Consider the following 24,112-nt stretch of genomic DNA (forward strand, 5'->3'; position numbering starts at 1 on the left):
ATCTTAAAGAAGTAAATACATTTTAGTCCTGAAATTCTCTTCTAAATATTTTTCTAAAAAGTTAGAATATTGAAAAAGATATAGCTACAATGATGTACACTGAAAGTTTTTTTTAGTCATAGGCAAACACCAATATTTAGCAGTTGGCTAAAAAATTATTCTGTCCCTCCAATGGCATACCATGCACCCATTGAGAAAGAGGCTATGAGAGCATATTTCCCAATTTGGTTAAATAATTTTAATTTTAAATCAGGGTACAAAATTGCATGTTCAGTGTAAAAGTGATGGGGGGATTCAGAATTGGTTATTGCAAAATATGATCTGCACTTTATTTTTTTTCAAAATAAACAATTTTTTTATTTGAAAAATTATGTTCCGTATGATATTTTACAATTCGTTAGTAATTACAATATTAAAGTAAGTAACTATAATGTGCCTTTTAGAGATAATTTGAAGACTTATATGCTCCTAATAACATCAAATAAGTTAATTCTTTTTCTATTCTTCCATTTAAAAAATTATGTGGTGATAGCTGAAATAGATTCTCAGTGTCACCCAAATATGCCGGGGTCCAGCCCCAGCCGGAACAGGGTCTCCTGAGGGATGGACGGCGTCGGAGAAGGAGGAGGCAGTGAGACAAGGAGTTTGGTGTTCAAGTCCAAGTCTAACTTTATTTTGTGTATGTATGATTTATATAGGGCTCAGGATATGCAAGGATGATTTCATGAAACGGTCCCAGTACATATTTTTGGCTCGCGTAAGTGGGTTTTTGCAAGGTGAACAATAGTCAATTGTGTCTGGATTGTGTGTAGGCCTGGGAGAGTCAAGCTTTTGCAATCCTTTACTTTGAGGAGGCCACCCCCAGCGGCCTCCTGACTCAATGGGCCGTGGCAACCACCGTCCTCCTAGAGAGATCTGTGGGGGCTACAGATTTCTTTGTTCCCTCTCCACTTCCATCGCTCCACCTGACCAAAGGACGGGTCAAAATGTTCTTTCCCTAGAAGATGTTTTTCCACAGAACTTTCCCTAGAATATTGCATTGTATCATTCTCATTCCCAGGGCCGGGCTGACTTCCCCTGAAATAACCCCAGGTGCAGAACAGAGTGAGCAGAAGCAGGAAAGTCAAAAGTACCAGGGAGACTCATTGTAGGGGCAGCCTGGTAGATTCCCTTGAGGGTCACCGTGCGTCCCCTCATCTCTCTCCTGGACCCTGTCACAAGGCAGAGGCTTAACTTGTAGGCTGATGGCTCCCGGCACAAATACTTGATATTTCAAATGTGTATAGTAAGTTCGTTTTTCTCACTAATTAGAGGATATAATTTTTAAAAAATGTTTAATCTAAATTTTATATGTACTTCTGTTATGCTGGCTATTCCATCACATTTCTAATCCTAGGTTATTTGAATTTTTTATCCCCACTTTTTGAAAAGAGGCATTTATTTAATGCTTCTAAGTATAATGAATAGTTCTGTAGATGTTTATTTCAAATGGGAAGTTTTCTGAAATGAATCTAGATAGAGAACATTTAATCAAATTTATCATGTTAATGTGTTTACTTTAAAGCTATGCTTAAAAATAGTTTCTGAATCTTCTCAGTTTATGCAAGTCACACGTAGTTAAGTTTTGAGTTTAATGTGTTTAGACATGATTTAAAATTCAATTCAGCTTCAGAATAAAACTTCAATAAAAAATGCCATTCATATAAGACAACATCTATTTTCACCTTCTGCCTTTGCCTTAAACAGTATTAAATAATGAATGTAATATACATAAATTTATGAAATAGGCAGCTACTGCATGTTTTCAATGTTATTCAATAATACACTGGACAACATGCTAACTTTTGACTTCACTTACTGTGCTATTAAATGGTTACACTAAAATCAACCAATCACTTTCTCAGTCTCCTCTTCCTCCTGAAGTAACGATGTCCTTCTCTGATAAAAGGTGGTCCCTCTTTCATCTTCTGAGATATTGAAACCACATCCCTCTGGTTCCTTCCTATCTCTCTTAAAGCTCTTTTCGTTACTGTTCCCTGGTCTTCTCTTCTGTGCTCCCTAAAGGAGGGCCTTACCTCAAACACAGATCAATGACCCAATAAAGTTGTTAGAATTATACCTAGGAAATTTCATCCCTCTCTCAAATTCTTTCACATTTTGTGAAATTTTGTAAACTCATCTACTTCCATTTATTAAGTAATTGTAGAGTACCTACTGAAAAAAGAAAAGAACAGATCATCATATTCTGGAAATATGATACTGGTAATTTTTGAATCCCTCTAGTTACTCCATTAGAAAAGCAGAGAAAATAGAATATCTTAAGTAAATAACAAAATAAAAATAAAACAAATCATAGATTATAGCTACAATAAAAATAATAGATTTTAATATTTGTTTTTAAAATAAAAGATTTTAAATATCCAATTTCCGTCAAAACCCAGCTTTGTCCACTGGGACTGGGATGTTGTTTGGCATACTTAGCAATGAGGCCAATATGGACAGAGAGTGCAGTAGTAAGAGAACAATAAGAGATGAGGTCTGTGAATTAGAGGGCTTGAGAAACGTTAATGATGTAGGAACTAACAGAGCAAAATAAGCATTTGACTTTTACTATGAGACACAAGAGCAACTGATGAATTTTGCCTGGGTAAGTGACATAAGGTCAGAGATAGAAGGGGAGTAGGGAGAAATAGAAGAAGAGAACCAGTTAGGAGTCTTAATATTTGAATTCTATAGATAGCTACAAAAATCTCTGCCCTAACCACGGCATGGCAATAAAGTCTGGAAACAGACAAATGCACGTAATAAATGGTTTCCTGGTATTACATTACAATACATGTTCTCTTCAAAGTGTTGTTTTGCCAAATAAACCTACACTTTTAACATATCCCAAAAAACACTCATGGTGATTTAATCTGTAAATAATAATAACAATAATAATAATTATTATAATATATATTTTTTCTACAGTTTCCACTTATATGGTTCACATAGCTATAGCCTTCTCTGTACCTTGTTCTTTGTGTTTTGTTTGCTTTAGTGTTTAATTTGAAAATTAAATTAAATATAAAGGTAAAATATCCTTTGAAGTTGAAAACTAATTGAAACAAATGAACTTGAATGGATGGATAGATAGATGGAGCCATCTTGTAATCTTTACTTGGACTTATAAATATCAGTATAAAATCATTTACTTTTCTCTTTCTGAAAAAGACATATTTCCTAATTGTACACTGAAAAGGGCTAGATAAAATGATTATTTAGTAGCAATGAGAATTTCTAGCACCTAGATTGTGGACTCTAAATAAAATCCCTACAAAAATAAACCAGGGCTCCATTAAAAACAGAAATTTTCATTCCAGAAAACAGGGAAGGTGTCAAACACGACTGAAGATGAGCTAAAGGTCACAAAAGGCAATTGAAGAAGCTTTCTTTGGCCAAAGATACAACAATTTGAGCACCAAAATAGTGCATACATTGAATTTAAACATATCATCCACAATATAAAAAATTCATGAGTTAATATGTTAAAAAAACATATCATTGGGCCAGCCGGGTAGGACAGCAGTTAAATTTGCACGTTTTGCTTCAGTGGCCTGGGCTTCCCTGATTCGGATCCCAGGCGCAGACCTACATACCTCTTGTCCAACCATGCTGTGGCAAGTGTCCCACGTATAAAGTAGAGGAAGATGGGCACGGCATTAGCTCAAGGCCAGTCTTCCTCAGCAAAAAGAGGAGGATTGGTGGCAGACGTTAACTCAGGGCTAAACTTTCTCAACAAAAAAAAAAAGAGAAAATTAGTCAACGTTAAAGGTTGTTACGGCTTGCCTCTATTCTGAAAATTAGTCAATAAAGTGAGAGAAGAGAAACTTTATCCTGCTTGTCCTGTATTTTACAATACCCAAACAGTTGATAAGACAAAATCTTTCTTTACAGAAAAGTTCTTGTAATAAATGGTAGATCTAAAAACAAACAAGCAAACAAAACTACTCTGTAATAATGGATCTTTGCAACATCATCAAAGGAAAATAGAATCATTAGGTGGAAGACTAACGGAGAATTTTATAATGGATGGAACTGGCAGATAGATAAGAACTGGATCCACTGATCAATTTCACATTAAGTGAAACAGAACATCCTGATGGAAAAGCAGAGCATCCAGAAACTCCATAACTCGATGTGAAGGTATATAAGGCACAAAGTCTGTCTATTAAGTATTCTTGCAGAAGAAAGAGGGAGAGATGGAGGTGGGAGGAGAACTTGCATCTAATCGAATTTCTAGATCTAACCACCTTCTATAAAAAATTTAGCGATTAAAAGAAGAATGATGGCTTATTACAGGGATGTAATTTACCAAATCCAGAATGCTACAAATTCTCTAAAATAAATGACAGTAACCAAAAAAATGAAAAGACAGAAGAGCAAAGAAGAAAAAATCACCGTGTGTGTTTCAGCAGCCTTTGGAATCCAGCGCTCTATTGTCCCATCACTCTCTCTCCTGTCCGGAAGCTATCCTTCCTCCTTTTTCCGGCTTCCTTGTATTGTTCTGTATATGCTATAACTGAAAACAGGAAATTCTTTTTGATTGATTCCTTCTTCCTACCTTCTACATTCAACCCTCAACCTGTTTCTTTGGATGCTAAATCCACGTATTATTAACATTGCTTCCATCCATCCCATTCCACTGCTGTCAAACTAGCACAGCACTAGCTACTGCTTCCTCGTGCTGGAATAGCTTTCTTACCAGTATCCTTCTATTTAGTCTCTCCCTCTCCTAATTCATACTATATCCAACAGTCAGAAAAATTTGCATCCTGTTAGTTAAGTATTCAAAATCTTTGATGGGTTCCTGATATGCAAGAATCAAGCACAGTATCCTTATTTTAAAAATAAGGCCTTGAGCAATTTAGATAAACCTAATTTCCCAGCCATCTTTGATCACTTCTACTCTTTATATATCCTACGATGAAGCAAAATGGACAACTCCTTCGTGAACATTTTCTCACCTCGATGCCATTATTTTCCCACGGAGTCCTCCTATTTTCACTTCCTGAAGTAGAACCCAATCTTCAAAATATATACAAGTCACCCATTTTTACTAATTTTTCTCTGATTCACTAATATGCACCTTCTATTAGAGTTATTTGAATATGTATCCAATTCTTTCTACGATAGTACTGGTTTTTTAAGTTAACGAAAAGAGGGGTATATTTACAGTTATTTTTACCCAAAGACCAGCCCTATCATCAATGTCATAAATATCAGCATCTGTCTGACAATTGTGGTGTAAGCATAAAAATTACACATAATGTAATTGAAAATTACACATAAATAATGAAAGAGCAATTCTAATGATGAGTCAATATTCACAAGTTATTTCCTTACTATAGAAATAAAATTCTTAACAATATTTAGATCTGCAAGTTTTGTTATAAAATTATGATTTGTAATTTGTAATTACCAAAACAAAAATAGAAGTATTTAGCATTTTGTTAGACTAAAGAGAAACTCACTTTATTTTTTTTAAATATAAAGGTAAGTTTAGACAAAATTAGGGCACAAATTCGTTGACTGAGTAAACTCATTTACTGAGTAATAGCTTTATCTACTTTTTCAAAATGATGCATAATCTTTCTTTTGATAAAATGAAGCAATAATGAAAAGCAAAAAGGAAAAAAATTATAAAACATTCAAAATCCTTGCACACTCCCATAAATAAACTCTTATGTATGCACACATACACATATATATGTATAAGTACAGTTGGGGGAATAATTTCAATAAAACAATCATATTTTCATGTATCTTATTAGTTTTAATGCTGTCTGATTTTAATTAAAAAATTTTTAATAGAAAATACATTGCACATTAAGCTAAGAAATTTCTGGAATTCAGATTACATTTATCTTCACTGTAAGAGACATTGGTTCCTAATATTAAAAGTTTATAAAATCCATTGGAAGCTTGGAATCACTATATATTTTTGTATTTTTTAATTGATTGATTCCTTGCTCTGAAAGATGAAATAGCACTCTAACACTTGTCATATTTTTGTCTGACTTCTTGATATTTGTTTTGTATGTTGTTTCTGATATTTATTATTTATAATGTTACATACAATTTTATTATCATCATCTTTACTATTTCCGTATACCATCATCCGACATTATTTACTTATAGAATATTTCAATCATCTTCTTCAGCCTGAGTCTCTTGGTTGTTTAGTCTTAGTTCAGTACCTAAATGGTTTTAGTGATCATCAGCATTACTTTTTCCTTAACTTACTCACTCTTCTTTTACAACTAATTATTCATTACATCTTGACCTCTACCTCACATTGTACACAACAATCAATTTCAGATAGACAGCAGATCTAAATTAAAAAGTAAAAAACAAAACTTGTAGAAAAAAATAGGAGAATTTTGTGTTGTAGTAGGCAAAGATTTCCAAACAAAACACAAAAAGACACTAATTATAAAAAAGAAGAATTGGTAAACTAGACTGCCTTTGATTTAAAACTTCTGATCATCAAAAAACTTATTAATAAAGTGAAAAAGTGTCACAGAGTAAGAAAAGATATATGCAATACTACATCCAACAGAGAACTCATTATAGTCTAAGGATTAGAAAGCCATACCAGGTTTGTCTCTGGTGTATTTCCAGAAACAGAGGAGACAGGGAGAAATTATTTCTACATCAACACATGAAAATATCTGCATAAATATTTTATAATGTTTTAAATGAGAATTATTGACTTGACACACTGGGGAAGTTTTTTGAAACTACGTTTGTTGGGGCCCATCTTGAGATCAAAACTTTCAGTGAGGCACTGGTATCTGAACATCTAAATGGGCTCCTTAGGTATGGCTATTGTAAACTTCTGGTTAAAAACCAGAAATATAGAAAACTGCTTTTAAATTTTGTTCTTGTCTTGTGCGTCTTGTGCTAATTATCTTTTTAAGTGGTTTATAGATAAAGAGCATACTTAAATGTATATCTAGTTTTTAAATTAAATGTGATTAATTTATTAGGAAATTCTGTATGTATGCTATGCATAACACTGACATTACTTAGATCCCTTGGAATCTAACCTCCAGCTGTGTACCTCGATAGTAAAAATTTACTGAACATGCTCAAAAGTATGCATATGTATTTATAAATTATAGACAAGTACTAGTATATTAATATATTGTTATAAAATATGCACAAACATTAAATTTTTTAAAGATGAAATTTAAATATTATAAATTATATTTTAAAAATATCTTACTAGTCATTATGGCTTCATATCAGTATTAGGTATGAGAATGAATATTAGTATGAGGGTGAAATTTCATCATTTGCCATAAGGCATGTAATTTCCTGTTTCAAATTGTCTTTTTGAAAGTTTCCATATTTCCAAATTATCTGCCAATATGACTTGGCAAGTTTTATTTTTACCTTTGTAATGTGGCTGAAGAATCGCCCAGACTAGCAGTAGAAGTATCACCTTTGCCAGTGTTGTTTGCTTGTGTTCTTGTAGTTGTTATTAACCTTTATCTTCTCCGCAGGATTATCTTTTCAAAGCTAAGTCTATTTTTAGTATTAAGTTATTTAAAACCAGACAATATAATTTAAAAACACAGTTAAAGTACTACAAGAAAAATGCAATATGTTGCACTAGCCTGAAAGTGAATGAATGAATCAGGACACTACGAACAATTCTCACCATTCTGGAATTCACACTTTCCTCAAAATGAATCATCTAGTATGGAAAACACATGGATATTAAGCATGCAGGCCAAGTGAGGGAGCCACTGTCAACCCATTTATTAAATATTAAAAATCCTGACTTTCATTTTATTCAATAAAATATAACCACAAATATCTTGCTCACCCTATGGGATTGGTTCATGCAACTATTTCTGGGACCATTGTTGTAGAGGGTGCTTTTACTAGGGATAAGAAAAGAAGGTTGCAACACAACTTAAGTAATAGAGTATTATTACTTAAGTAATAATACTTAAGTATATTATATACTTATATATATTACATTATATATGTACTTATATTATATATTTGTAGTATTTTGCAGATATATTTAGCAAGTCTCACTCTTTTAGTAAAGCATTTGTTGAGTCTGTAACTTTAAATCAAACCAGGTAAATGGCCACGTCTCAGCATCAAGGGTCCTGATGGAGAACTACAGACTGACTATCCTTTTTACGTAATTTTTTAAAATACACATTTCTATTATGAGGTTTCTTCTTTTCACCTTCCATATGAGCAAAACTAAAATAAAATGTACCTTTGAAGCCTTGTTTGAAGACAGAATCAGCAGAAATACTTTCCTATATCAAAACTCACAATAAAAACACTGGTCACAGTATTTTCAAAAATTGCTTCCAAAATGAAATAGTAAGAGATCATATTTTTGGCGCTGTACTATTCCATCTTTGTTTTTGGAGGCAAAAATCAGTAATATTTTCTTGGAAGTTACAAAATCTAAATTTGAGCTAGCTTAGGAAAAGTGAGAATCCTTTGAATCATATGACCACAAAGGGCATCGATGAGGTAGACAAGGTCAAGGATTTAAAATTTTCCAGGTTTTCTTCCCAGCAACTTTGTAATCTTTGCATGTTGCTGTCATCCTCTCCAACTGCAGACTGACATTTCCTGGAGGACTGGAACTGGCAAACCTTGGAACTCCTGGGCTTGCATATTCTCAGCTTCGCCTCTAGGGAGAAGCGGTCCTTTCCCTCAGCTCTGCATCTAAGATTGAAGGGGATGGTTTGTTCAAATGCTCTCCCCTTGACCAATCTGTGTGGTCAGGCATGTGAGTATATTTCAGAAGAGGGTAATCCCATTTGGACATGTTTAGATGCTAGGGTGAAAAGAGGATGAGCTTTTTCCGAAAGGAAGGTGCATACTATTCCCACAATAAGGATGAGGTATAGGGAGGAAAAACAATGTGCATGGTCAGGGCTATGTGGTCAGCAGGATGTGTTTCCACAGTGTTAGTACATCCCTGCAAGTGAATTTAAGTCTGTAAGCAAATACCATGTCTCAACAGCACACTTCAAGATGGGTGAAGGGACTCATTTACGTCATCCTTACATTAAGTAGTTATATGGATTGAACTGTGTGCTCTTGAAATTCACATATTGAAGCCCTAAGCCCCAGTACCTCAGAATGTGACTGTAGTTAGAGACAGGGTCTTTAATGAGACAATGAAGTTAAACTGGGATAATTAGGGTGGGCCCTAATCCAATAGAATTGGTGTTCTTATAAGAAGGGGCGATTAGGACACAGATAAATATAGAGGGGAGACCATGTGAAGACAGAGGAAGAAGACGGGCATCTTCAAGCCAAGGAGAGAGGTCTCAAAAGAAATAACTCTGCTGGCACCTTGATCTCAGACTTCCAGCCTGTGAGAAAATAAATTTCTGTTGTGTAAGTCACCCAGTCTGTGATACTTTGTTACAGCAGGCCCAGAAAATAATACAGTACCTCACGCATATTTGTTTCCTTATTAGTCTGTATTAATATTAGACAAATCTTAGGACTGGTTTAAATAGTGACATATTTTTTGTCTTGCTCTTATTCAGTAGTTCTTTTTTGTCTTATATATATATATATATATATATATATATATTTAATGAGATCAAAATTCAAAGAATTTTTTTTTTCCTTATGTTTCCATTTCTCTGAAGGCAGTGACTTTGTTATTCATTTCTTTAGATAAGCTTATGTTGGCAATAGAATCAAGAAGTTGAAATCTAAATTGTGCCATGCCCCTAGGAATATCTAAATCAGTTGTGAAACAATCAAATTTCTTTTCTTTACAGGACTGAGAATAAGATTTGTGTGCTTTCTAACGGAGGCACAAGTAATGTAGGAAAGAAGCAATTTTCTTCTGCATCAGGATTCTTTGTTTTAAAGCAGAACTCTTATTTCTTTAAGATAATTCATTTAATCAGTTTGGCAAAGGCAATATATCACAGAGTTTTCAACATTACATTAAATAGATAATCAATAGTTTGAGACAATAAAATAAAATGTTTTCAGGTTTATTAAACTTCGGGGACATGTAAAGAACAACTGGGAAGTGAAGTAGCATTAAAAGTCAGTTAACATAGCTATTACTGCAAAGAGTATCTAAGTCATGCTCAGCATGGGGCCTCTGTGGTTATTCAGGCAAAGTCAGATCGAAAAAGAACTACACAAAAAAGAAGATAGAACTAGGGAAATATTTAATTCATCAATTTCCAGAGAATAAGCAATAATTTAGTTTTGTTTCAATGTTCTATGTTTCATATTTTAGTATTTGTCATTTTATTTAAAAGGATTTACTGTTCATAATTAAAAGAAAAGCTAAAAATATAGACTGAGTCCCATAAATATCATTGGAAAAGAAATTTAAATTGATTGAAATATAGACAATTAAAAAGCCTTTCTGTATAAGATAGTACGTTTAGTACTTTTATGCATTGATTTATTAAATTCTGCAGCAATCCTGCTAGGTTATTTGACAACTGAGGAAAATGAGGCCGAGGTGGGCATGTCTAACCCAAGCTCAGCGTGCAAACGAGATGCAGACTGGGCCTGTGCTCTTTCTGTGGCTGGTCCAGGAAAGAACTCAAACGTCCTGGGACTCCAGGGCTCTGGATCAGGGAAATGTCATAATCAGACACCAATTAAGCTTCACCGAACATAGAGGACACTTTTTCAGGCCATCACCTAAGAGATGCTTCATCTATCACCATCACAAGTGGAACAGCTTTCAAAATATGTTCTCTGCTTATAGCTGTAAGTTATTATAAAAATACATGTGGATACTCTGAAATTTTACCTTGTTATTAGCAAAGATTTAATTTTTTTTTTTTTAAATTGGCACCTGGGCTAACAACTGTTGCCAATCTTTTTTTTTTTCCCCTGCTTTATCTCCCCAAACCCCGCCTGTACACAGTTGTATATCTTAGTTGCAGGTCTTTCTGGTTGTGGGATGTGGGACGCCGCCTCAACGTGGCCTGACGAGCAGTGCCATGTCAGCGCCCAGGATCCGAACCCGGGGCTGCCGCAGCGAAGCGCGCGAACTTAACCACTCGGCCACAGAGCTGGCCCCAGATTTAACTTTTTTAAGGATCTAAAGTTATCAGTGATTTTAAAAAGGCAGCGAAAAGATACCTGTATATACTCAGGTCAACCAATACTCTGTGTTCCAGTTTTGTTTCATGAATGCTGCTAACTCACAGATATAAAAATAAGATATTTATCTTTTGTTCGAACAATGTACAGTCTGAAATTGGCTATTTTTTCTTAGAAACAGAACTAGACATTTGCACACATATTATCTCAATTAAAATAGAAACAATTATTACAGTTACTGTTCTCTTATCATGGTCTGTGCATATTTGGAGTGTAACAGAGTGGAAAAAAACACGGATTTTGGACACAAATACGCCCAAGTTTGAATGACACTTCTTTCACTTTCTAGCTGATTGAATGTAGCTAAATACTTTACCTTTCTAAGGCTTGTTTCCACATCTGATAAAAGGGGATTTCAACTTTTACTTCAAAAACATGTTGGGAGTATTAAATGAAATACTGTTTAATTCAAGTACATATTACAATTACAATTACAAACACAGCAGATGATTAATAAATGCACATTACTGATGTGGAGAGGAGCATCATGTTGGAAAGAAGAAGAGAAACAAGAGTCATTGCTGCTCCTGTTGGTGTAGCAATCAGCTCTTTGTTGTCAAGATTTCACAGCGTATTTGCTCTCTAAACCACAACAGCTTTCCTCAAAACCTCCCAGTTTGGAAATACCCTGTCTGCCGATTTTGGGAGTGATATCAGGGAGGCAGATCATGAGGAATGGGGTGGTAACTAATGATAATATTAGTGTTAATAACTAATACTAAAAAGCAAGAAGTTTTAGACTTGTCTACATTGCCCACACACAAAACGCTCAAGCCACAAAAAGCCAATAGGCTATCCACCACCACTTACCCATTCTGCAACTTATTTTTCTGTTCTCAAGCCTGCATTATTTTTTACATTAGGCTGATTTCACCTAAAAACGAAACAAAACAAAACAAAAACATGAAAAGGAGAAACACACCACGTAATGTTTACTGGGTCCAAAGTTTGTCTTAAGCTGAAGAAAATTTCTACTAGTTCTGCCAATACCAATTAGCATTCTAATAAGGCAAATGATACTAGAATCTCTTTGTTAGCAATTAGAAAACTGAATCAATAACATTTTTTGGTTGCTGGCTAGAAGCCCATTCAAAGAAATATCTTTAGAACAAAGTTAAAATTCGTTTTATTGGGGCTAGCCCGGTGGCGTAGTGGTTAAGTTTAGTGCATTCCACTTTGGTGGCCAGAATTTGCTTCCTGGGCACGGACCTACACCACTCCTCAGTGGTCATGCTGTGGTGGCAAGCCACATACAAAATAAGATTGGCACAGATGTTATCTCAGGTGCAACTTCCCCAGCCCCCACGCAAAAAAAATTCATTTCATTTCTCTGAGAACTGCTAAAACAATTTAGGATGATCATGATCTCTAAAAGTGCTGCCTAAAAACTAAATCATATGACTCTTTTCATCAGGGCACTATTGATGAGATACTTTCTTTGTGTATTTTTATTTAAATTTACGTTTGCCACAAGTCAAATCTTATCTCCTGAAAAAAAAGTTGCCAAAATTGCTTATCTCCTGAAGAATTCCTCCTGAACATAGCAGAATACTTTTTTTTTTTCTGGTGAGGAAGATTAGCTGTGAGCTAACATCTGTTGCCAGTCTGCCTCTTTTTGCTTGAGGAAGATTGTTCCTGAGCTAAAATCTGTGCCAATATTCCTCTATTTTGTATGTGGAACGCCACCACAGCGTGGCTTGATGAGCGGTGTGCAGGACTGTGCCTGGGATCTGAACCCGTGAACCCTGGGCTGCTGAAGCAAGAGTGTGCAAACTTAACCACTACACCACCAGGCTGGCCCCTGGAAAGCTTTTATTTTACTGATGATAATACAGACTTCGGTGGGCAAACATCCATCAGCCCCATCCCAATACTCTGTCCCTTGATGTCTTCCCCATCATCAGAAGCTGTTCCTTCTGGGGGAAAAAATGTATGTGAAAATGTGGCATATAATTTCAGTTTCCTTTCCTCACCCTCCTACTAAGACTTTTTAGGTCTTAAGCCATGGAAATAGCAAATCCCCCCTGGATTCCTGTGATAGTAAATTCCTATTTTGTTTTAGTCACCAAAACTTTTTACTGGACTGCACGTATATTAGATGCTTATCGCTTGTTTAAATGAATTAATAGTAAGTATTTTAAATCATTGACAAAAAGTTCAGGCAACAAGATAAATTCTGGAAATAACAAGAGGCTAAGGGAAGGGACATTTCAGATTCTTTGAATTCCCTGAACGTCAATAGTGTTGGGTAACCTTTATTAACTTTCTTAAAATTAGAATTTTTAGAGATTAATTGGACCTTGGAATCCATGCAGCTTAACCAAAGGAAAATACTATCTTTTTCCAGCATCCTCTGCCTGCCTTGGCATGATGGGTAAAGAGCATGCACACAGAGAAAGTAATCACAGGTTGGGGAACTGCTGAAGCCAGTCTTGATGACAGTGGAGTGAAGAAATAGGACAAAGGCTGTTGCATTGGAGTCTTACTCCATCCTCTCTCCCCACTGTGATTTCAAGAGTTAGACCCAGTGCGACAGTCCAGGGAAGAGGAAAGGGAGGCTGAGAGTCTGTGGTAGAGAAGCCCGTAACACAGAAGCACAGGAAGCATCTTATGTTGTTCAAGGGATTGGATTTGAGGACAGATAGTCCTCTTTTTCCTACTTTGGGGATTTGGATTCATAATTTAAAATTTACATTTCAGGGGTGCCACAAACTGCTGTGGTTTGAATGTAATCACTTCTATGGGCAAATCCTTGTATGTTTTCTCTATCAACATTTCACAGTTACTAAAACATTTATTTTAGTCAACTGGAGTAAGAAAGCATCAAAAATAAAAATGTTTCACTGAGTCATTAATAATGCTTATGTTGGAGGAAGTATGGAATAGTAGATAATTCACCAGGCTTGCCATCACTCCTAGGTTTGAATCCTAGCTCAGACACCCACTAGCTGTAAGAGCCTCATTTTATTCATCAGTAATAAAGATTTAGGAAATTTCCTAGTTGACGACAGGTGAAAATTAAATTATATAATGCAATATGTTATGTGCTAAATGAATTGTAGCTATATGTTCAAACTCTACAGAATTCCAAAATTATTTGAGGTGTGAAATATATTATTCTCTTTATTATTATTGTATTGTTGTCATTGTCATTATTAGGCAGAAGCAGTAAAGATTACATGGATGACAGCGCTGGAGTTACTATGCATGAATAAATAAAGATGTACATATAATTCACTATATAGAATTGATTCAATATTCACTCCTATCTGGAAAGCTCGGAGGAAATCTTATTGATTAGTATATTATAATACCATGTGATGATGCTCTTGGCCCACACTTAATTGAATAAATGTTTTTGAGGGTTTTATTTTTTCAGTATTGACCATGATAGGCACAAACTTGATGGAGGATGTTGCATTATCTGTCTTTGTCATTCTGTGAAAGACTTCTAAAATTCGTGGTTGGCGTGTACTCAAAGGTCATTGAACAGAACTAGTAACCCCATAACCTTTGTCTTATTAGCATCATGGGTAACATAAGTAAATTAACGGTCCCAGAGTTATCTCATTCACGTGTAATATATAAACCTATAGTTTTGGGGGGCTAACTCTTTTTCTGACCAGTAACCCATCATGCTTAAAATAAATTGGCATCTGATCATGCCTCTACCTCATATTATCTTTTACCGCAACGTCTCTTATCTTTCCTACCTGGCATCAAGCCCTTCTCCTACTCAATTCATTCTGCACGTTAGCGCCAGATGAATGTTTCCAAAACACTTTTGCTAAGACAAAAATCAGATGTCACCTCTTCTGGAGGCCTTGTACCTCGTCTGATTTAGTTGTGCAAATTTATACATACCCATTATTGTAACTTACAGGCCATATTGCAATAATTTATTATTTAACATTGCAGAGTTTGTGCAAGAAATTTTTAGAGATAATTTGTATAAATCTCCCAAATAGTCAATATCTCCCACCTCTTAGAGTGTAAAATCTATAATTTTTTACTGCCTTGAAAACCAATAAAATTCTGACCCAATTTGTCCTACTCAACCTAGACACATCTCTGCCCCCAATTCTACCATGCCCATTTGGTAAAATATTTGGTCTTTGCTACAGGTTTTCCAGGCTTATTAATACTATTCAAATTCAAACTCTTCATTGAGACCTAAGTCAAGTGCCATATATTGCATGAAACTTTTCCTGACCATTCTACCATATACTGATGTCAAATCTCTAAACTTTTATAGCTGTAGCTCAGTGCATAGAAGCTTGGATGCTGTAGGCAGTCTGCCTGAGTTCAAGCCTCTGTGATCAGAGCAAGCTTATTAGTATGTTTTTATTTAGTTTCCACAGATGTAATCAGGATGAGAAGAGTGCCTACATCCTAGATTTGTTCTGATAGTTAAATAAGGTAAAACACTCAATAAAAATTAACTATTGTCATTGTATAGAGTATATAAATTTAACATACAATAATAGAGTACATTCTCATTTTAATCCAGTTAAGGTGTTCATTTTTTTCCTTGTAAGATTGTGAGCATTTCAAAGACAAGAATTTATACTTCCTTTGTAGACCTCACAATATGAAAAAAATTTATTCTACTCAGCACTTTTTTTTTGCTGTCAGTGAATTAAATTAAAATGCTTCATAAGGTAACTGCTTAATCCTTTTAATATTATGAAGGTTATTTTCAAAGTCATTACTTTATTCATTCACCATATATTTACCAAGAGCTCAGGACTTTGCTACATAGATTTCCAAGTGGTTGATTTCATTCTTTTCTGAGAAAGTTTATTGTCCCATTTGTAGGCACAGACCACTTTCTTCCATGGAAGTCTATCTTCCCATTGCATTCGTCACTGCAATTTCAAGTCATAGGTATTCTGAGGTAGCCCAACCCAACGTTCATTTCTCTTAACTCTTCCAGCAATAATCACAGGGAGTCTCAAAGAAACATCTTTTTTAATTAACTTCTATATAGCGTTCGTCGGCAAGCTTCGAAGGATCAACATGGAAAAGGGAGCTGCTTTATTAGGAGTAGTATTTTCATAACATGTACAGAAGGAAATTGAAATAAGGAAATTGAAATAAGAAAAAGGATTTATTGATAATTTCTTCTTTCATTACCAGCTCAGATGGGTTTCTATATTATAATAGCATTTCTAGCACTCAAGAAAAAACAAAAAATGTCAATCAAATACCCCTGCATATATTTATGTAATTGATCATTAGAGGGGATTCTTTATTGAATGTTACAGTTAGAAGTCATCTTAAGTTAAATATTAATTTACTGATTATGTCCAATAATTTTTTATTTTATTATTTTTCCACTTATTCTTAAACATGTTGTTTTAAAGGCTTATTTTGCCACTATTTGTTTTGTATTGTTACACATTTTATCTCAGTAGAAATTCCACAAAAACCTCAAACTGGAATTCATGTCCAAGCTTAGAGGTTTCAAATTGAAATTCAAAACACAATCAAGGTCATTTAATGTACTGCTTTGGAAGAAATCCAGAAAAGTCTGTGTCCTTTGGATTTCCTGGAAAATACCAACTATTACTGAAAAGGTAAAGCAAGTAGCTTTACAGTTATAGAACAATTGTAATTTTGTTTACATACCCAGATCATTAAGACATTTTCAGAAATAAATTAACATGTAAGATAAATGTACTAATGATATTTTTATTATTTGTAGGAGTGATTCTTTTTTAAAACAAGCTATGCTTCATCTAAAAAATGAATTATTTGGGATTTTTGGATAAATGCGTCATTATAATGAAAAACCATCAACATTTAATACCATTGTCCTTAACATCCATTTTGAAATTCCTTGAAAAATGTTTTGAATAGTTCCAAGCTATTATTTTCTCTTATATCTTGCTTTTTTAATTTTAACCGTAACTGTACAGAGTATAATGATTACTCATATTGGGAATAGTTTATATAGTCCAGAGCTGGTGTGAAAATAATACCTCTTCTTAATTATAAGTAGCCTTGATCATCATTTCTGAGTGTGAACTATGTAGGACTCAGTTATTACATACTACATATGCCTATATCCTTTATAGATAAAACATTAGCCTTGTTGCAGTGGTGTGTGGGTTATGGGAACAGCCCTGTGAACCAGGACGAAGAGAACCTGGGCAATGAATGATCAGAAGAATGTTAGGAGGTCAAACAGAATAGCCAGAGAGAATGAGAAAACTGAGAGTGAGAACAAAGTTGAAAGTAGACAACTACTACGAAGCTTTGGATCATATAGAATTAAGAAACAAATGCAGATAGAATTTATCATGAATTGTGTAGAGAGAAAAATCAGAAGTTTGAGGCAAGAGCCAAAAGAGAGCTTCTCTCAGACACCGTGTTTGTAAGATTTTTCTCATCTGAACACTGTAGTGCATTTATTGATATCTAGACCACATTCATATTCCAAAATTACCTTAAAAAATGCCATCTTCCAAGAGCTAAAACAGTGTGTGATTTACATGAACCTGCTATTTGGAAGTCTGTGACAGTTAATTCCATCTCATTTGATTTGACTGTGCATCTTACAGTCATCGACAGAATAAACTGTGGCACAAACATTTATCACCCACAGGGATAAACCACAGCATGAACATACAGAGTTAATGAATTAGTGGTAGGCTAAAAATTCTTGCCTGTGGCTTAGAAATCTCAGAATTCTAATAGGGATAGAATACTCTCATTCTTTCTCTTCTGTTCTCCCAGAAAAATAGTCTGAGGCTTTTAACACAGAGACACAGAGCTTTTCCTAGTCATTATGTTAAGATGGTATCACTTAGGTGAAAAGTTTCATGGGAGCCTTTCGAGAGTTTTCTTTGCATTTGTAATTTTTCAGCGAAATTTGCTCTTGCCATTCATCTGCTTTCTTTTCTTTTTTGTCCTTATTTTATTTGTTTCTAAAAATAATTTTATGTAAATAACAAAGAGGAGATAACTGGCATGAGAAGGCAGGCTTGAAGGTAGCATGAACTTTAAAAAAGAAACTTAGTAACTTTATCCCAGGTAACTCTACAGAGTCCCTTTAAGGTTCTTGAATTGTAATTCTCATTCTGGCACCAGTTAATATTCTTGGCTCTTAAGTCAGCTCCTAGGAGAGAATGACAGCCTCACATCCATAATCACCGTTTCTGGGAACTCAGCAGAGCCACAGGCCAAAATTCTCTCCCAGGAGAGCCATGGGCCCAGACCCAAAGACAGCTCAGGAGATCGATTGTAACAAAGCTACTATTTCAGAACTATTCATTCTTAAATAAGGAAATGTTTGAACTAAAGCCGATGGTCTGCAACATATATAACTTCCTAACTTTTCCCAATCTTTCTGAACAGTCTATAGTACACTATGAGAAGAAAGTAAGCAGGAAAATATCAAAGAAGGGCTTAAGAAATAATTGTTGAATAAATGGATGAATGGATGAGTGCATGGCATGCTTACCTAAGGATTATCTCTCAATGCAATTAATCAAACTGAATTCAGGTGAAAAATCAAACATATCTGAAAAAGCCTACATAATTCATTAAAAGGAAGCTCAGTAGAAAAACGAAAAAAATGGTATAATTGTATTCCTGTTATTTTGCCTGCTTATCAACTAAATGAGAAGACATATTTACCTTCCACTAAAGCAAGGTTTCATCAGTATGAAGCTCTACTCAACTCTGTCTTTTTATCATTAACATTGAGCAAATATACTCTATCATATCACAATAGGATTCTATAAAATAAGATTCTTAGCATTACTGGGATTCTGTCTTGTAATGTTTCTTCTTATGCAGTACCTTCTGATAACTAGGATTATTTAGAAACTCAAAATCACTTGAAAATCGGACATCCACATATATCCTCCTCATTAGAAATCCTATTCTACTATGTAAAAGCAAGTCCAAATACATCCTCTGCTACCTCTGGAGACTGGGACTAGAAGATACAGGAAGTAGGGCGGGAACGAAGGATAAGTAGTAGGTTAAAAGTGATTCTATTCTTAACATTGATCTATGGTTAATTTTATTATGAGTATTTCTACATTAAAAATGACTAGTTTAATACTATACCCAGATCCAGAAGGATAACCCTTATCTAAAGGATATGTGACTTTTCTTTTGTATAAGTTGAGTTTTTTTTTCTGAACAATGCTACGACTTCCAACCACGATGGTTCATGCCAGATACACCCATTGGAATATCCTGGCCATCGGTGGCCATGAGTCTAGGAAGAAGTGTGCAGGTAGTTAATGGTCTTACACACACACACCCACACATAATCTGGAGGTTAAGGGCCCATCACAACGTAGAGATCAAATCTTAGTTAACGTTATCCAGTGCAGCTAGTGCAAGGTCCATGGTCATTGTGAGCCATGTCACTGAATTCCATGGCTGAAAACATTTTACCCACATATTCACTGTAATATATACGTGGATGAAACTTCCTATTTCACAACATGCCAGAGATTCTCATTAGTGATCCTATGCCTGCTGTCATCATTTGTTCAACACACACCAGTTGACTGACTACTATGTGTCAGTCAAACTAGGTCTTGGAGATGCCAAGATAAAATATGATCTCTGTCCTTCTCTTAAAGAGATTTTGCATTTCTATGGGCTGAGCTCCCACACAGGCTCTCAATGAATAACCTGTCTTAATTTATAGCCTTGATGATGATTTCTTCTCCCTTCTCTCATAATTTCTTTGTGCACAGGCTGCTAACTCCTGTGATGAACTCAACATTTTAATGAATCAAAGTATAATTTTACAAAATAAATGCACTGGCTTCTAGAAACTTTAAAAGATCCCTGAGCCTAGAATATTAAGATTGCTAATTTTCTTACCTCCATTTCGTTGATTCTTTTCCATCTTTCAAGTATGAAAATAAAAAACCCTTTAATCACAAAATATTTTAATCCTGGAAGTGCACTGAGACTTCCACACTTCCAGTTTCTTTCTTGCCAGCCTGACTATAAAATTCCTCACAGCCTGTACTAATCCATTTAATAAGTGAAATGGAGAAGACTCCATCATTTAAAAAATTATGAATATTTATATTCATAAGAATTTTCACATCTGGTAATTGGAAGTTTGCATCCCCTTTCTCAATACTTCCTTAAAAAGTCAGACATCAGCCAACAAAAACAGAAGGCGCATGTTCTCTCAGCTTGGCAGAGTGGAAGTCTGAAAGGAGGGAGGATCATAATCCTAGCATAGGGAATTTGGTCTTTCTAAGAATAGGAAAATCTTGAAAGTCAGGAGAATAATAAAACCTTGATAATAGTCTGAAATGACCCTCTGAGATTTTATACAATCCTTTAAACAATCAAGTCAGGTATGAAGTATCTTTTCTATCTAATATAAAGTGTGAAGACTTTTGAAAGAATATTATTATTTGGTCTTAAAAAGCAATTGAGTCTAGGGCATCCAGACACAGAAGATCGAAGTCCCCGTGGAGTGAGGACTTCTGTATGCCACTGTGACCCAGTGTAGGGCGTCAGCGCACAGCAGGATGAAGATGATCTCTGCAAGGATTGAGACAGGACTGCCAAAGTGAAGGGAGATTTGTTACACATAAGGGGATTGGTCTCTTTCTATGTATACACATATTTACACAGAGAGAAACACACAAACATATACATAATTTTATGCATGAATTATGTTACAATGGGAGCCATGACTCTGAAGAAAAGGCTGATTTTAGGGCTGGGACAGGGAATGTGTAAGATCAGACTAGCACACATTCCTGTCCCAGAAGCAAGGAAATACTCAAAGAATGATGGAGATATGTTTGCACATATTTACATCTGTAGTTATTTCAAAGTAGCTCCCTACAAAATCATATTAATTTCAAAAGGGAAAAGTGTAAATTTACAGTTGAAAAGCCTGGCAGGCACCACCTTAATTAAGTGATTGAAGTGTACAGTGTCAGTAAAGTCACAAGTCAAAATCACACACCACCTGATAGTTACTCTCAAATGTTTTAGATATGGGGAAATGTCTTCGTCATGCACTCACAACTTTCTCTGTAATTTGAAAGTGTTTCAAAATTAATGTCTTAAAAAAGACAAACATTGAGTACACAAGAAAGGAAAACTAATTCTGCCCTTGGAGAAGGTAAAACAAAATCCTGAGCAGACCAAGTTTCACGGAGGTTAAATTGAGCATTCCCAGGGAACTTTCCAAGGTGCTGAATGATACTCACCTCATCTCACTGCGTCCCTTGTATCTGAAGCCCTTTTTCTCCACCTCTCTTTTCCTTCCTGTGTTGTCTGTCCTCTTGACTTTAACTATGACACAAGCTGCCTGCACCAAACCCACTAACTCTCCATCCATAATTAAGTTTCCCAGAGAGCTAAATTTAATGGTTCTACTAAGTCAGATCTTTTATCCTGCCTACATTTGCATATGCTCCAGCTTTGGCCCACATCTATATGCATTCGGGGCTGTACAGTTTAGTGAATAAGGGTGAGAACTTCTAAGGGATATTAGTGGATTCAAATTACTCTTATGAGTTCTGAATGGCAGGTCTTTTTAACTGCTCTGTGCTTCAGTTTCTTCACTGGTAAAAAGAAATTAATAATATTATCTACCTCATGCAGTTTTAAGAATTAAATGATTTATTATGTTTAAAGTACTTAGAATACTGCCTGAAATGCAAGTACTATAAATGTATTTGATGTTATTATATATAACCACACCATGATATTCCATATTATATTGCGCCTACTGTAGAAATACCAAAACCTTTGCCACCCCACATCCTTTTTGCAAACATGGGAAAGTTCTAGATTCTAATTACAACCTCTTTGGTTGGGGCAAATGGTGTAGAGTAGAGAAGTTCCATCTTCTCTAGTGTTTGGGGAAGATTTTGCCTTCAAAGAGTTGCTATTATCTCTGATTGCTGTGCTTCTCATAGCAAAGAAACTAATATTCATCAAAGGTCAAGTAAGTCAAAGTTGACATATGTTCGATAATTTTGTCACTAATGTCAAGTGTCTAGAAACGGATAAATTAAAAATGTTGAACTTTCTACTTAGTAATAGTGTAGCTTAAGATGTGATTTCTAGGAATGTGTTTGCATTGTAAAAACAGCATATATGATGCCAACTGGATCCATCTTTTTGATGCACTCCTTGGGGACTCAAACCCTTAGAACAACATTTCATTTGTATTTCTGACTGTTTGGAAAAAAATGAATTCTTACAGGAAAATAACTTGTGATTGTGATATCCCTTCTTATTCAAAGTTTTATGTATATGTATGAGTCTATGTAAAATTAAGTGGAAAAATGAAGATTATAACTATCCAGTGCTAACCACTTTACATGATAATGACAGAACAGGTGTAGACATGTTGATGGTGCTTAGTATTTTCTCTGTTAGGATAGCTTCTCTGGTTTGTCAGCCTCTAGAATATCTGACTAGTGCTTTACTGATACGTTTCTTATATTTTTGAAATGTGTTTCATGTACCCAATATTAGATTATTTCTGTCATCATTAATAATTATAACATGATGCTGATAATAATCTTATACAGCTGCACATTTGCATCAAGCTCTACTTTAATAAGTTATGAACAAGTTAAAAAAATGCTAAATAATATTTAGTTAAGATATAAGGAAGAGAGAAAGAATAATACAAAGTGACCATTCATGTACCCACTCAACATTTTAAGAGAGAGAATATCACCAATTACATTGCAAACACCTGAAATTCCATCCCCAAATTCATCTTATTCTTTAAGCCCCCCAAAATTCCACTATGTATTCTGTTTTTACTATTGCTTTGTTTTTTAAATAAGTAGTTCACCAGTTCTGTCTGCATACATGAAAAATATTTAGTTTTGCACCTTTTGAACATTATATGAATGGAATTATACTATATGTGTGTGTATTGTAATATGTTATGATTGTTTTTCTTCATTCAAAGTGCATTTAAAAAATCCACCCATGTTAATACAAGAATCCCTAATTCATTCATTTATACTTTGGTAGAATATCCCACTGAATGTATATGAACAAAATTCATTTATCTATTATTCTCTGAATCCTCATTAGGGTTATTTGCAGATTTTTTTCTATTCCAAAAAATAAATACTGCTAGAGACATTCTTTTACATTTCTCTTGGTTCACATTTTCAAATATATCTTTAAAGTGTGTAATTAGAACTGATGAACAGTAGGATTTGTTTAACTTCAACTTCTCTATAAAATTTACATTTGTTTTTCAAAATGTTTTTACCAATTTTAACTCCCACCAAAGGAAGATAAGTCTCCCCATTGCTTCTCATCCCTGACAGCATTTGGTTTTATCTGATTATTAAATTTTTGTCAATCTGGATGTGAAATGGTATCTCATTATGTTTTTAATTTACATTTAATTTGCATTTCTCTGAGGGGCTGTCAAGCAAGAGCTGCAGATTTGGAGGAAGCAGGGGACACAGCTGCTGTGAGAGAAGCCTCCAAAAGCAGAAAGAGGTAGGAAACACTCTGGCTTTTCCTCTCCCCACACCCTCCAGTATTCCATAAGTGCCTCCCATGGAAAACCTTACCTGGAAATCTGAGATTAAGGAATGCTGAGAGGTGTAATTACCTGATATACAGAGCAGGGCAGAGAAGGGCAAAAAATGAACCTGAAATCAAATATGAGAATGCCTATCACAGCTATACAACATTTAACTCATCATCGAATGTCTCTTCCACTAGAATACAAGCTTTAATGAAGAAATACACTTTTGTTTATTTTATTCCCTTTGCTGAGAAGAGTTTCTGGCACATAAGAAATGCTCATAAAATGCTGAATGAATGAATGGTCAGGATCCACACAGGTCATAGCCTTTCACCTATTTAAATACCATTATTTGAGAACTGAGTTGTTAAATGTTGTTATAATTATTTTAAGATTATTTTT

Source organism: Equus quagga, chromosome 21 (assembly GCF_021613505.1).
Source record: "Equus quagga isolate Etosha38 chromosome 21, UCLA_HA_Equagga_1.0, whole genome shotgun sequence".
Lineage (NCBI taxonomy): Eukaryota > Metazoa > Chordata > Mammalia > Perissodactyla > Equidae > Equus > Equus quagga.